Source organism: Patagioenas fasciata, chromosome Z, assembly GCF_037038585.1.
Source record: "Patagioenas fasciata isolate bPatFas1 chromosome Z, bPatFas1.hap1, whole genome shotgun sequence".
NCBI classification, from domain to species: Eukaryota; Metazoa; Chordata; class Aves; order Columbiformes; family Columbidae; genus Patagioenas; species Patagioenas fasciata.
This window is the reverse complement of record NC_092560.1, coordinates 19,555,638-19,571,409: the sequence shown is the minus strand read 5'-3', so window position 1 is coordinate 19,571,409 and position 15,772 is coordinate 19,555,638. Positions and strand designations below refer to the sequence as shown.

Sequence of the window (15,772 nt, the reverse complement as noted above, 5' to 3'; positions counted from 1 at the left end):
AACATTAGCAGAACTTTCCAGGTGATGTGAAATATAAATACAAGGACATTTTGCCTTCTGCCACCTTTTGGTGTGACTGCACACCTTGATGACACAGCAGCTACTTAGAAGAATCAAGAGGTGATGTGTCAAGTATGTGAGATAGGGAGCTGCTTCGCACTTGTTTTTCCTGCATCTACTATGGGTTAAAATCAGAGGTAACTGTTAATGTAATGAACAGCATGTCCTTGTGAATTACAAGGTTTCCAGGCTTTTTACCAGGTTTTGACATCTTTGTTATTTGTGCATTTCCTACGCCTGTCAGAAGAGGGAAGGGTAAATGATCTATATTAGTATCAAAACCAGGTTTTCACAAAAGCTGATTGGATACATCTCAACATTATCTGTGTTTCTGTGGAAATTTCATTCTGTTTTCTGGGTATTTGTTGGATAACTTGATTAGGCATTATACATACCAGCTTATGGACAGGATTTGCAGTGTCCACACTTTGTCAGGATTAGTTTCAATCCTTGAGCTGTAGAGAGTGTGTTTCATGCTCAGACAATGATTTCAAAAGGATTTTGCACTTTTTAGGATTTTTCTTTTTTCAATGCAAACACCATGACCAACAAAGATTTTGTGTAATTTTTCATCATTCTAAAAAATTCACGGGACTAATTAAGCCATGATTTGATGCGTTTTCTGTCAAAGGGGAGAGATAAGAAAAACCTGGTTAATTATTTCAGAGTCACGTTTTATCGTACGTAAAAATGCATCTGCCCTTTTGAACCAGTGAAGGGCCAAGAAGTTGCCAAAAAATTGTGTTCACACAGCCCCCTAGTGGTTAAAGCCTTGACAAGGTCACATCCGTGTCTCCTCACATGAGGGAGGGAGGGTCCAAGCCAGCTTGATGCAGCTTTAAAATAAGGTTCTGCAATCTCGGCTCACAAAGGCATGGTCACCTGCTAGAATAAAGATATGCCATGCTCATTACAAGGCTAATCTTTACTATGCAGTTTCACAGAAGTGAATCAAAGTCTATAAACAGTTTTGTGCAAGAAAAGGCTTATAGTAAGTAGACAGCCATTCAACTAAATTTAAAACCAGTTTTCCTTACAACTTTGGAAAAGTGAGATTTTTCTTAATTGGGGTAGGCATCTGGAGGAGATATTCCTACATACACTAAACCAGTAGATTACAGTGATAATAACCTGTATCACACACACTGTTGTATCATTTCAAGCAGAGAACCTATTAAGTGTAACAATCATTAATAGCTGCTAGTTACTTTATTTTTAAAGACTAAGTAATTTGTATTAAAATTAATAATGCTTCATGGAGTCATGCCTTTGTTACCTTTCTTGATATTCAGCTTTTTTAAACCTGTTTTTTTCTTCTGCCTGTCAATAAGCCAGTGGCTTTTGTATTGACAGTATATTACAGCCTCTTGAAAGCTGCTGAGGAGGTAAAATAGCTGGAGGCAAGCTGGCTGTTGGGAGTTCTGATTCTTGGGTTGACAGTATGGGATTACAGGATAAACATTGTGGAATAAGACATTTCTGCTCAAAGGATCAGCAGCAACATAGCTAACTGGTGACATTTGAATATACATCATCATTAGACATCAGACTGAACAAGCTCCAAGCTATTCAAAAATTTTACATCTTTCAGAATAACACTTTCAGTCACATATACAATAATGTTTTGAATGTGCATGGAGTTCTTGCTTTCAAATTTGCCTACTATGTGGTATATTCTGAGATAATCCTAAAAAGATAGGGCCCTTGTTAAAATACCTGAACAGTGACTTTTTTTTCTTGAGATTGCTGTGATGACTGTCATATCAGCATACATCATAGATACTGCAGGAAATTACATCTTTACTTTTAGTTCAATGAAAAGCTCAAAAGACAGAATACAGACCTAAACTGTGTCACAGAACTGTCTTAATGACTTCTCAAAGTACATAATTATCTTAAATTTTTGAGATTGTATGTACAGTTTCAGAGAGTAGGAGCAAAACCTAAACTTTTCCTTGCTTTTTAGACTAATGATCTTTGTTTAGTGAAGAGAGCAGTGTCTCTAACAATTTCAGCCTCATCAACAGGAATATCTGTTCTATACAGCAAGTACTTTCTCACTGTAGTTTTTGTTCAAAACCAATTATAACCACTTTAAAGAATTAGTAGTACTCATTGGTCTGAGATTAATTAGCATGAGCAAAGTTAGTTAGAAAAGTATTTTTCTTCATTTTGATTTTCCAGTTTGAAGCACTGAGATGTTGCAAGTCTGAGATAGAGTTTGAGTAGGAACTGCAACTTGAAAGGAATGGAAATATAAGTCATCTAAATTGTGATGTTTCCAGATTGTGGTAGTTCTCTGCTGTCTTGATCTTCCTTCTCATGAAATAGATTTATGATTTACTTGAATTTTCTGCCCATTTTGCAAACCTGGAGGTGCAGTTCAGAGAATGTGCCCAACCAACAAAGCAGAGGCAGGACATAAGGCACCAGTAGCCTAGAAGGGACTACAGCAATGTATCAGACTGAAATCCTCCATATTTTGATGGGTGACAAAGTGAGAAAGGACACTTCTAGATAGTAGTATAATTGAAAAGTATATGAAAAAAACAGTTTACCAGTAGAAAGACTCTCCAACAGAGAAATTATGCCCAGTCCGGAATGTAAAACCTGTTTCCTGTAATTCACAACCAGTAAGGGGGAAAAAATCCAATTAATGATAAAAATAATCATCAACATTTTAGATCAATACCATTATGAAATCCTTAAATGGTCATTCACTTTATTCAGAAATATGTATGTAGCATCCATATGCATACTGAATATTTATATTAAGTTCCTATGCTACAATAGGTAAGATGGCCTGTAGCTTGACTTACATAAAAGACAGGCTCCTACTTCCTATTAGAGATTTCTCTTCTCCCTGTTTTATTTTTTTTTTCCTCTTTTTAAACATTTTTGAGTTTTATGCCAGTTGATCTGTCGGTGTCTGACATTTCAGGAGAACTTCAGCTGTTTTCAGTGATCTAATTAGGAAAAAAATACCTGTGCTTTTGTTATTATAGAATCACAAAACCATAGAATACCAGGTTGGAAGGGACTTTGAGGATCATCTGATCCAACCTTTCTTGGCAAAGGCACAGTCTAGACAAGGTGGCCCAGCGCCCTGTCCAGCTGAATCCTAAAAGGGTCCAGTGTTGGGAAATCCACCGCTTCCCTGGGGAGATTATTCCAATGGCTGATTGTTCTCAGTGGGAGAAATTTCCCTCTTGTGTCCAACTGGAATCTCCCCTGGAGTAACTTGTACCCACCACCTCTTGTATTTCCCATGTGACTTCTTGTGAAAAGGGAGCCTCTGTCTTCTTTGTCGCCACCCTTTAAATACTGGAACATGGTGATGAGGTCTCCCCTAAGCCTTCTTTTCTCAAGGCTGAACAAGCCCAGTTCTCTCAGCCTTTCCTCCTATGACAGGCTTCCCAGTCCTTTGATCATCTTTGTGGCCTTTCCTTGGACCCTCTCCAGCCTGTCCACATGTTTTTTGCACAGTGGGGACCAAAACTGAACACAGTATTTCAGGTGTGGCCTGACAAGCACTGAGTAGAGTGGGGATAATGACTTCTTCATGTCTGCTGGTGATGTCCTTGTTGATGCAGCCCAGCATCCCATTGGCTTTCTTTGCCACAGCAGCACACAATTCACTTGTATTGAGCTTGTTGTCCACCAGGACCCCCAGGTCCCTTTCCACAGAGCTGCTCCCCAACCTGGTATGTACCAGCCTGTGCTGCACACCTAGATTATGTTTTCCCAAGTGGAAGATTGTACAATTATATTTGTTGAACTCTGTAAGATTCTTGTTAGCCGATGCTTACAAAAAAGAGTCTGATACTTTCCCTGGTAAACTATAATTTCCTGGTATTTTAGAGGAAGAGTTTGAAATTTTACATGATGTGAGCAGGGTATCAAGGATACTGCTTCTGAAGGAGTTCACCTGAACTTAGCTACGGACCGCAGAGACCTGAGCCAGGAGGTAAAAAACAAGTGACCAACTAAACATTTTGTTTAAAGTGAGTTGCCTGGGATTATACAGGATCTCAGAGACAGGGGTAGAATCTAGTTCTCCAGGGTGGGATTTAACTGCTTCATCTGCTTTAACCATACATCTGTCTTTCTCTTCCTGTCTCATTCATCACATACCTTAAAACTTCAGCAGAAGATTAAGCCGGACTCTGAAGAAGGAAGCTTCATTTCTTATACAGACACTTATTTTCATTTAAAGGACATCACTCATTCTGTGTACTTGATACAGACAGAGCTTGCAGGGAGAAAACAGTACATGATCATATAATTTCAGACACTCTGTACTCATCACATGAAAGCTGAATTAATGTTCTGTAGACACTTGTAATGACAACATTTCTTAACTTCTGAACATATAACTTTCTAACCCTCGTTAACCAGCTGACAACATTCACTATAAGGTTCATGAAAGTATGTCAGATAATACAGATACTTTAGTGTTCTGGATCAAAAAGCATTTTTGTCATTCAGGAAGTTAATTTAAGAATAGGTAATTATGTCTCTTTTGCCTCATTTTGCACGAAAATGCTGAAGGTGATTTGAAGTCTTTCCAGCACTTAAGTATTGCTAGATTCTCCTAGTCATAGTTGTGGGGTTTTAAGATGAGAAAAGATTGTCTGCAGCATATCCATCAGTTTTGTGCGATACCGTCTGTACCCAATCTTTTCTAACACTCTATTAGAGAGTAGTACCACACAGTTTGATTTATCCTGGACTTTTGCAAATGCATTAGCAGATGTTCTTAAAGACAAATGTGCTTCCAGTACTTTATGACCTCAGCTGGAAGAACATATATTAAAAGCTATAGATACAGATGTTACTTTGTAGTTCTACAACAGCTTTTGCAAGGGACATGGGAAAGTTTTGAACATGAGCAAAGAAACAAAACTGTTCAACCCACTTTAGAGATGAAGGGAATAAGGTCCAATAAGTTTCAGCAACTTTCTTAAAGTAGTAAAGAAAGTAAAAAGACATATTTGCTCATTCTATGGTTATCCTTTCTCCACTAAGAATACACACATTTACTTTTAAGAGCTCTCTAGATTGAAGTTTCTTCTTTCTCTGTTGTCACTTCCAATCTCTGTCCATCAAAATTGTTTTCTATAGCTTAGTAATTGCTAGTCAGAGACCACACGTGGTGTTCTATACGCATTCTGGAATATGTCTTGGCTTATCTCATATAACACTTGAGGGTATTTTTCCCAAGTGAATCTCAATGTTTTCCAGTTCTCTTAGTGTTTTACCATTTGTTTTCCTTATATTACTCCAGTAAAAAGTGATTGCCTTGGAGAGTTCAGTGTAAGCATGATAGGAGAAGTCTCTTTTTTTTTTTCTTATCCAGTTTAACTGCTTTAGCCTTGAACTATAATTGTTGATGGGATTTTACCTCTTTTATCCTGGTATCTTGCAGTGAGCGTTGGTGCACTTATCTTGCTTTCATGAATGAGTTTTAACAAATAAAATGCCTCAGTCACAGCTGAAAGTTATTGGTGGCTCAGTATCTTAAAAGCAACAAAAATGTCAGATGTACTATTGCAGGGGAAGTAACAAAATCTATCATGTCCAGTCTTTTAAGATCACTGCTAAGGTTTCCCTTCGTTTAGCAGAACATTTTTTCTGCTATATACACCTTGCTTAAGTGGAGACTTAAAATGGTTGTGACTATCTAAGCTGAATACAGTGCAGAACATTAAAGCAGTGACATAATCATGATTCCTTATGCATTATAACTTCTGTATTCCTTTTTTATTTCTTTTATAATCGCTTCAGATGTTAAAATTCAATTTTATCTTTATGTCAAGAGAAAGAAAAGGCAGAATAATTGAGAGCTTGATCCTTGCCTTCTTTCCAAAGGCCGACTTTTAGATTTTGAACTATCCTAGCAGAGGATTCAGCTGCTTTAACACCACTTAATAGGTCTTGTTTGAACTTCAACTGGGTTCTAAGCCTCACATCCAAAGATCTAGTCAGAGTGCTGGGTACTCTCACTGCTCCTTAGTACAAATACTTTGTTGAGGATGTCTACTAGACTTCTTTTCTTTCTCACATTGTGATCAGGTGCAATTGCAAAAAGAAGGTGTAGACTTTGCTACAGGCATTGCATAAAATCTCAGGAACCTGGAGAAACTGGGAAATTAAAATATTTTGTCCAAAAACTACTTTCCTTTTTAAAGTGCTTGTTCATCCCTGCCATTCTGTCACCGGATCATAAGCCAAATACTGTTTGGAATTGACAGTGCTATGCAAATAGAACTCCAAATTTCATATCTATCCTTTAGCTGCCCCACTTTCAGTTAGTTTGATTTTACATCCAGAGGGTTGGTGTTGGACCTTGGACCAAACTCTCCAAGTTTTTGGATGTTGTATTTTCTGAATTACTAAATTGACCCCACCTATATATATATATATATGTTATATATGAAAGGAATAAAAGGAATTTATTCCATGTGTGCATGGATGGACAATGAGAACAAGATGAATAGCAAACTGTTGACTAAATGGTTATTTTAAAACCTCAGAATGTTTTAGAGTCACTTCAAAATTAAAATGTGGATCTTTCAGCATTTGTAACTCTTCTAGTTCATGAGTTTCAACTATGCAGGGCAGGAGAGTCTTTCAAGGATAGAAAAATATGGCTCTCTGCTATGAAAGTTAAATTACAAAATGTTTAGAGAAACTTTCTATAATCCACACTACCAGCACTGTCACTGAATACCTGTCTCAGAGCAGAGCCAGATGTGAGGAGGTCGAGGCAATGCTCTAAAGAGGTGACAAAGGGAGTTATTTGAACAGCTGCAACTCTTCTTTGTGAAATACTCATAAAGGCTAGGTGAATTCCATATTCTCTGAATATGGAATTGAATCTGTAGCAACTGAGATTCTCTTTGTAAAATTATGCTGTATATTGTAAACATTTTAATTTGACCCTCTATTTCTGATTTCTTTGTGCATCTGAAAGGCTTCTATATGCTTATACCGTTTGCTTAATGGCTCAATGCAAACAGATACACTGTGTACAAGCAAGACTTGCTGTTGTTTGATACACATATATAAAAAAAATTGGTAGCACACTGATTGCCTCTGTGATACAGACACCATAATTTTAAATGTTCTAGTACTTAGAAGCATCAAAACAACTATAACAGTTGCTTAAAAAAAATAGAAGCATTGTAATAAACCTGCCCATGTGGTCCTGCTCGCCACCCCCAGGTTGATCTAGTAAACAGCTTTAAAACCTATGCCAGTCAAAGGTGGCAACATTGTTCCACAGATTACTGTGATGAGGTCAAGTTTCTTCTGCCTGACCTGTTGCCTGTTAATGGGTATTGCACTGGTAGCAAACTAAATGTGGGACTACTAAAGAAGAAATGCTGCAAGCTGTGAGATATGATAACCATAATAACTGCTACAATGTCAAGATCTCAGCAGTAGTTATTTGACATCTTCAGTTCAGTGACATGGTTAGCAAATAAAATATTTTAACTTAAAATATCAGCTTTTCTACTCCGTAGTCTGTAACTGACTAGTCACAGAATTAGCTGAATCTTCTGATACACATGCCTAGTGGCTACAGTCTTGTAGCTTTATTGTCAGTGCCTCCCATAATATTATTGCTATTTCCTGTTTCAGTCTTTAATAATACAGGATAGGTTAGGGTTTCAATATGTTTTCTTCTCTTTTTTTTTTTGCTGAAAGTTTAAAGAATGATTGAAATATAGTCCAGGTCACATTTTTAAAAGGAAGCTGGATAGTTACTGTTTGCATTCTTCTAACTCATTTCACATCTTTCTCTTAAAAGACAAAAAGTACTTCCTTGTAGCTTCTTCACCTTCTTCATGTTCTTATTTTTTTACAGACTAAGCACACACACACGTGCACATATACGTATGTGCTTAGTAAGAGATGTTGATAGGATTCAAATAATTGATTCAAAATTGGAGCTAAAATAAATTCTGTATATTAAAGGAAGGACGATCTCTAATTTACGTGCCACACTTATGCAGAGGAAAGACACAGACATCTGGTACTCCATGTATAGTTTTAGTAGGAGGCATTTATTCAAGAAATCTGTTGTAGAAGCATATCAATGGATATATTTTTCCAGATCCAAAGGAAAATGCTATTCATCAGGAGTCCAACTAGCAGAGAATACCTCATTTTGTAACAGAGAGGCATCAAAACAAATACATAATGAGCTACTTGTAGCTTATCTAGTATTTCACTCTTTACTTGCCTTATTCAAAAAAGTGTTACCTCCAGCCTTTAAAATACTTAATGGTATTATTAGAAAGGCTAGGCCAATACTTTATGCTCAAAATTTAATCACCAATACCAGGAAAAATAAATCTGTTGATATAAAGTAACAACAGGTTACTGGTATTGTGCCTTTGAAATGAAAAGCAGGTATTGTGACAGTAAGCAGAAGACACAAGCCATTCAGCATGACCGCTGTATATGCCAAACAGGGATATGTTACTTCATTTTAAACTGCACTGTGCAGTGTGTATGTCACTCTGAATTCATGGAATTGCAGAGTTTTGGATCTGGATGAAATCTCAAGACTTCTAATCTGTTTTGAGACAAGATTAATATGTGTAGCATGTCTTCAAGAGATGATGGTCCAGAATTTTCTAAAAAATCCAACTATCTGTAAGTGGCTTACTCCAGTACTTCACTGCCTATAATATTAGATTTTCCTAATAGCTAAGGGAAATATTTTTTCCCTATAAAGAAACTGATACCTTCTTGCCATATCCTAGACAGACTTCATAGCAGACTTTTGAACACTGGAAGAACTTTGTCATGTTCTTGTCAGACTTCTGTCTACCTCATAGACCAGAAAATGCCTTTTCCTTGAAGCATTCTTCACAGGTTGTATTTCTGAAAATTACTAGCACTCTTCTTGTTTTTCCCTGAGTACTACTCAACTTACATAAATGTCAGCAAGTTCACTGGACTGATTTGCAAATAGTTCTCTAACTGAAGCTTCGTATGATCCATAGACAATAGAGTCATTACCTCATACATATTTTTATACAGTGTTCTTGGTAATATAGTTCAAAATGGCATTTGCCTTTTAATGTCATACTGAACTAGTCAGTTTATGTTCCACTCTAACTTCATCTCACCATCCGTATTACTGTGATACACAGTATCCAAGATGCTAGTCTTTTTTTAATTTAATTTTTACCTTACTCTGTGTTGTTCTTTAACAGTTCGTTTTAAACGGTCCATTCTGATCTGCTTTCAGTTTATCAAAACCTTATAAAATATGCTTTACTCTGCCACCAAAGTTATTAGCAAAATTATGGCCAATATTGTCAAATTTCCTCTGTTCCAATAAGCCATGCCGTGTGTTTCAAGACACAGCTGAGCCAAGTAGTTGTGACTCTGCTTATCCGAAGATTGCCAGCTCAGTTACAAAACAGTACAGATGTTATCACTAGGACATTACTTTTGAAACCCATTGTAGATAGCCTGGTAGCTGTGTGCAGAATAGCTTGTATCCTGAAAAACTTATTCATTCAGGTTTAACTACAGCTTTGCAAACACAGCACAATGGAGTTACATTGACAAGGCAGTGAAGGCTTGTGCATTTTTCTCTGAAAACTACCTTCTAAGAGTTACCCAGGATAACAATTTTTGAGGGTGCTAGGTTCTGGTTGGCTTGACATAGACCTGTGCATTCACTTAACATTAGTAGAAATACTTCCCATTAGTAAAAACTAGATCTCCCATTATAAAATATTTGCAAGTTTGAAAAATTGATTTCGGATTCTTTGGTATCTCATGCACGGGCCCCTTCTTTGTAAAATCACCCTAAGGACACCAACAGTTCAGCATTTTCCTGCTGTGCATCTTCAGAGATTCTTGGATGAAAGATGTTATACAGGCATGAACATAGCCCTCTGTTTGGTCAAGTATACAAAGCAGGGAATCAAATTCAAAGTCTTTTGCACTGTCTTGCAGACTGCTAACCACAGTAAAGATATTTGGCTGGCCCAGAACTAACATGTGATACTTAAGTCATATCCAGGCTGGGGATTTCTTGAATCACTGTATTCTCAGTAAGCAATAACTTTTGGACTGAGGGCAGGATGATTGTTTTGTCTTCTTGTAAATCTTTTCAGATACTAGTTGTGGTTAAAGTTTTAAATAAGACATATCTCCAGTATGAGTGATGCATCTAAATGCATCTCATATCACAGCCAAAATTATAAAATTATGAAGCTTATAGGACTGTCTGTTCAGAGTACAAAAGTATTTATTTGCAGAAATGTTTTTATGTAAGCAACAAGAATAAAGTCAAACAGCAGAATTAGATAGCTTTCAGATAAAGGCTGCCCAAAGACATGTAACACTTGCAAAGCTGCAAAACTTACAGGTATATTAGAAGAAATTAATTTGTCTCATGCTGACAGTACTAGGCATCTGAATTTGACTTCAGAAATTATTCAGCATTTGAAATTGGTTACAGTATTCTTTATCAGTACAGAGGCTCAAAAATAAAAGCTTTCAAGCCATGCAGGAAACACAAACTTACTCCACACAATATAAAGTTTGGATCTGTGAATTAAATCTGATAGGTAGGTTAAGAGTATTAAATAATTTGACCCTATGTTTTAATGCAGAACTTAGGCACCATTTAACAGGGAATGGGTATACTTTATCCCCTCTTTGTGTTAATGTTCATGTGACTTGTGAACTTCCTCAATCATTTGTCACTAAAATCAGTTCTACTGGCAGTCAGGTTTCCATGCGGAGAGCTAGGAAGGAAAATAGTTATGATTAAAGAGACATACAGCCGCTATTACTGACCCTGAATAGTTTACTTTGGACACCCTAGGTTATGGTGCTTTTTTTTCCCACTTTTGGGTAAAAGCTTGGGTGTGTGCTTGAAAAAACATGTCTCCAGAAAGGGTGGAGAATATCCATTTGTTATCTGATTCTGTTAGAAAGTGTAGTGTATTTATCTGAGATAAACAGCAAGATTGACAACAACATTGCTGTTATTGTTGCTCTTATTATTATTTAAGACAAATAGATATATTTACCTCATTTGCACAGACATATGGCTCTTTTAGTGCAAGGGACCACATTCAAATTCAGACTAAGTCCTGTTCTATTTTTTAAAAGAAATTTCAGACTTTACATATTTCTTTGAATTTATTTTAATATAGCAAGAAAAATAACATAGTCTTTGCTTTTCCTTATTAACACTGATAGAAGGGCAAATAATTGAAAGTAGATCATAGTAAAAATTCTGTTGAATGCATGAAATGAACAAAAGTAACTGCTTTCAGTTCTCTTAGAAAGAACTAGTAGTCCATTTCAGGAAGTAGTTAACTACTTTTCAAACACTTCAGGTAAGTTAATGTCGATATTGTCTAAGAATGCAGTTTACATATCATTAGCAGATCATCCATACAAAAAGTACATTGATGTTTAACTATAAGCAAATAGTTTGAAGAACACCTGTTCACACCAGTCATTCAATCCTCAATACTTAGTAACAATGGCAGCTGTACTTTTAGACAGTCTACTTGACTCTGGAACTTAGTTTCATCCTACTGCAGAATTTCTGTGAGTACTCAGAAATGCTCAGAATTGCCTGTCCCGATGTATTTTGCCTTCAATACTGATCTAATACTTTCAAGTGACTTATTTAACTAAATGCTTACCCTCCTTGTTCTAGGTCTGCCATTTTCTCATGCTATCATTGGCTTCTGCTTCTCCAGTCACCATAAACAGTTTTATTCTCAAACTCCCTCCACTTCTTTGTCTGCTCTCAATGTTAGGTAATCTTCATAGGCTGGTAACATTCAGTACAATTCCTCTTTTAACCCTCAAGCCATTTATCTTTTATTCTTTCCCCCTCCATCCTGAGAGAGCATTTCTTCCATGAATTAAAAATAAGGAAAAAGATGAAGTATTGAGATGAAAAAAAAAAAAAAAAAAAGAAAATGACATGGAAGTATATAAACTACTACACTAGTTTTCCACATAGAATAATCTATATAACATATGTTACATGAGTAAATATACTTCTTACTTTGGAGTTCCTCTTAGTAGTAACAAGCATGTCTTCAGATCTCTTCAGGTTTAACATATATTATAAATTCTTTGTATCAACAAAATAAATTTTCAAGATTGTACTTACTTTTACACATTAATAAATATGCTATTCATAGCCAGAGGTACATACCAAATGTGCAAATGCTAGAAGCAGTTACTCTAGAGAAGGGATGTCTCATGGGGCACCCTAGGGATACTTGGGAAAACTGAGTTCAATTTTGGTTTCCTTCTTGTTCTTCTTGTGTGACCTCGGCTAAGTTACAGGCACTTTGTGGTTCAGTTCCTACTGTGTAAAATGAGTGTTTTAAGAAGATTCCAACGTACAGGAGAGATGTACACTCAGCTAAAGCTGTGAGATAAAGACTGTGGTCATTAAAGAACTCCACCGAAACAGTGCAACTTTTGCTAAAAAAAGGAATTTTTTTTCATCTGTACAGGAGATCAAACTTTCTTGGCACTGTAGAATTCTGTGCCAATTCTTACGAATTTCTGCACAAAACACAATTTCTGCTCCAAATACAAGGTGCATTTCATGATTTTTTACATCTCGTGTAAATACGTGGCAGGGTAGGTTTTTATATAATTATAGGTATGTTTGAAACACTCCAGTGTGCACTTTTCTGCTGGTAGGAAGAGGCTGGGAGGGCACAGGAGATGATAGATACAAATTACATTGCTGAGGCACTACTGAGATACAATTGTGAGAAGAGTAACAAAAAGGCTCAGTGTACAGATTTCATTTAAGAGCTTGTAGCAAAGGCAGGAAAACGGAGATTGTGATGCAAGGCAACCTAGTAATGTTTGTGAAGTCCCCTATTATTAATAAATGTAAGTAAAAAGAAAAATGAACATGTAAGACAGATAAAGAAGAGCTTGCATATGAAACAGGAATGGACAACGGAGAGGAATACCTGCTCTTGATGCTCATTCCTACCTTTCACTTTTTATGTAATTTTTGCAAGTGAAAAGGAGTATCTAAACATTCTATTTCTAGTATTGTAATTCCACAATGCAATTTACACATTCTATTTCCTGATTTGAGGCATGTGTTCAACTGTCTTTCAAATCTTTTACAGAGTTGTTACAATATTTCTCCTTTTCCACTGTAATGTCATTTGCCTGCCATCAAACACCTTTCTACCATTTGCCTCCAAGCCCATCTTTGGTGCTTTTAAAATTTCATTTAGTTCTGTATGTTGAAGAAATATTTTCCTTAAGATTTCAACATTATCAAAAATTATGCTACATAGAACATAGCCACTAGTGAAAAGCAATAAAATTCTTTTACTTTGGAGAACTAGCACGCACAATAATATGAGTTGCATCATGCAGTAAAATAAAATGGTATGGTAATGGTCATGATATCTAAGATTTTTTTGTTTGTTTGTTTGTTTGTTTTTTGGTTTGTTTTTTTTTTTTTTTTTTTGTTTTCTGTCTGCATGTTTTTATTCCTTCCCTAAAAGAATGCTCCTAAAACCATTCAGCTGCAACTAGCAAGTCACGTGCCTTTCTAACATCTGGGAACAAAAAAGGTTCCTGATCAATTTACTATCTACTTTAGGTCTATTAACTTTATATTACTTTAGAATATGACCAACAATGAAAAGATATCAACACTTTGCAGCAACTGGAAGTTTTTTTCCTGCACCATTGCAGGACTTCCTTCCTTTGTGAAAGCAAGTAATTCATATGGTATTCTGAGAATGCACTGACTCTTTAGTAGACAGTACCAATTCACCAAGGTGGCAGAAGAATTCGGATATGCAGATGTTTTTCAAGTTTTTCGGGGAATGGTAAAGGTATTCTGACTGTGAACACTTAATAGATGTGCCAAACAGTTCAGCTACTCAATAGTTGCTGAATCCAGCATGTCTTTCCACACTTTTCAGCAATATTGCACTCATTTTTGATCCCAGAATTTGAAGCATGTCAGTGTAGAAGAGCAGATTCTTCACTTTTTTTGTGAGGGAAAGTGCATTTAATGAGAATCTCACTAATGTTTCACGAAGCAAAGTGATAGTCACCTTATGTGGGAAAAGACAGGGGAAACACTGGTGATGACAGAAAACAACGTTTGGCAGAAGTCTGCACCACTGACATGGTGCAAAAACATATACTTGTGCTTAAGAAGAAAATGCCAGACAGTAAAATGTATTTTATTCCTGTGATTTTTTTTTCTGTTTCCTCATGACACTGGCTAGGAAAGGAAAATAAAGAGACAGGGACAGACAATCTCTTTCCAGTGGAAATAATCAAAGACAGGAGTGCGACATCTTTGGATGTAAGTACAAGATCACATAGCTTAAGAGCCCCCAATGGACCAAATATTTCTACAGGGGAAGGAAAAAAAAAAGCCTCCTTAGAGATCCCTGTGACAAAGTTACCTTGGTTTTAGAAGCTTCTGTTCCTCACATCAGAAACTAAGAAATGGAGTAGTAACAGAGTCTCCTGAGGAAGGTGAGTAAACTGAGACCCACAGTGAGCTGTATCCAGACCATCCAGGGAGAAGTAAAGATCATCCAATTCAGTGTGCCAGAGCGCTCATAGCTTACATCCCAAGTTTCTCCTTTGTGCTCTGCTGAGGCTTTTGCCAAATCCCTACATACATTAAAAATACTAACCACACTCTGTACTTGCTTGACAGGCTGCATATCAGTGAGGAATACAAATTTAACCTGGATACTAAGTTTTTCTAGTGCGTAAAACAGTCATACACAAGGATGACCAGTAGTGATTAAGCTATGGTACTACACAGAAGTTCCTCCATGTGAATTGAATTAATTGATTTATTAGTAGCAAAATAGCCAGGTGGGTCAGGCTAATTAAGACTATGATTGCTAATTGCCAACACTGGGCACAGGATGAGTGGTTGCAGAGGCAATAGATGCAGTCTGATTGTAACAGCTCTATAAACTCCTAGATAGTTAAGACTGGGGAAAAAAAAAAAAATAGAGGAGAAGATGTTGCTGAGAATGGAAGTGAAACTCATTGTAGCCTCTGTTCAGCTGAGGTGAAAGCAATCAGTCCTACAGAGAATGTCCATCATTCCTCAGTGGTCTAGTCCAGTGATCTCCAAAGTGTGGTGTGCACAATATAATCCACTGGGGTGCAGGAAGAAAATAGTTTTTTGTACCATTAATAAATAAACTAATAAAACCAAAATATTTGGTTTGTCTTTATTTCATCCTTTTGTAATTTATATTTTTTAATATTTTATTATGTACATGATACATTAGTATAATAGTACATGTTTTTCATTTATAAACTATGTAAAGGAGAATAACCAAAAACATTTTCAGTCTACTGGTCTAGTTTGTAGTTCACAATATCTTTCTTTCAGATTTCCAGTTTTCTGTGCATTTCGGTGTCTTTCTTATAGTGGAAAATATCAGGTAGTTTGGGTGCTAGCTTTAGATGTTTTAAAGAAAACAGCAATACTTGTTGGTGTTTGTGAAACTTAATATTTAAACTTGACATTCACATGCATTTAAAACTGAACATTTCTCCTTAATGCTTCATAAACCATACAATACAACTGTAGAGACAAGTGGGACAAAGTGATGGTTATTTTAAGATTAATTTACTAAACAAATCACAAAATCACAGAATGGATGGCATT

General features: G+C 36.3%; 1 long non-coding RNA gene across 1 annotated transcript in view; it reads left to right on the top strand.

The window, feature by feature from the left end:
* The window catches only part of LOC136115048 (uncharacterized), a 36,361-nt gene that overhangs the window by 1,534 nt on the left and 19,055 nt on the right, over positions 1-15,772 (top strand). The window lies entirely within an intron of this gene.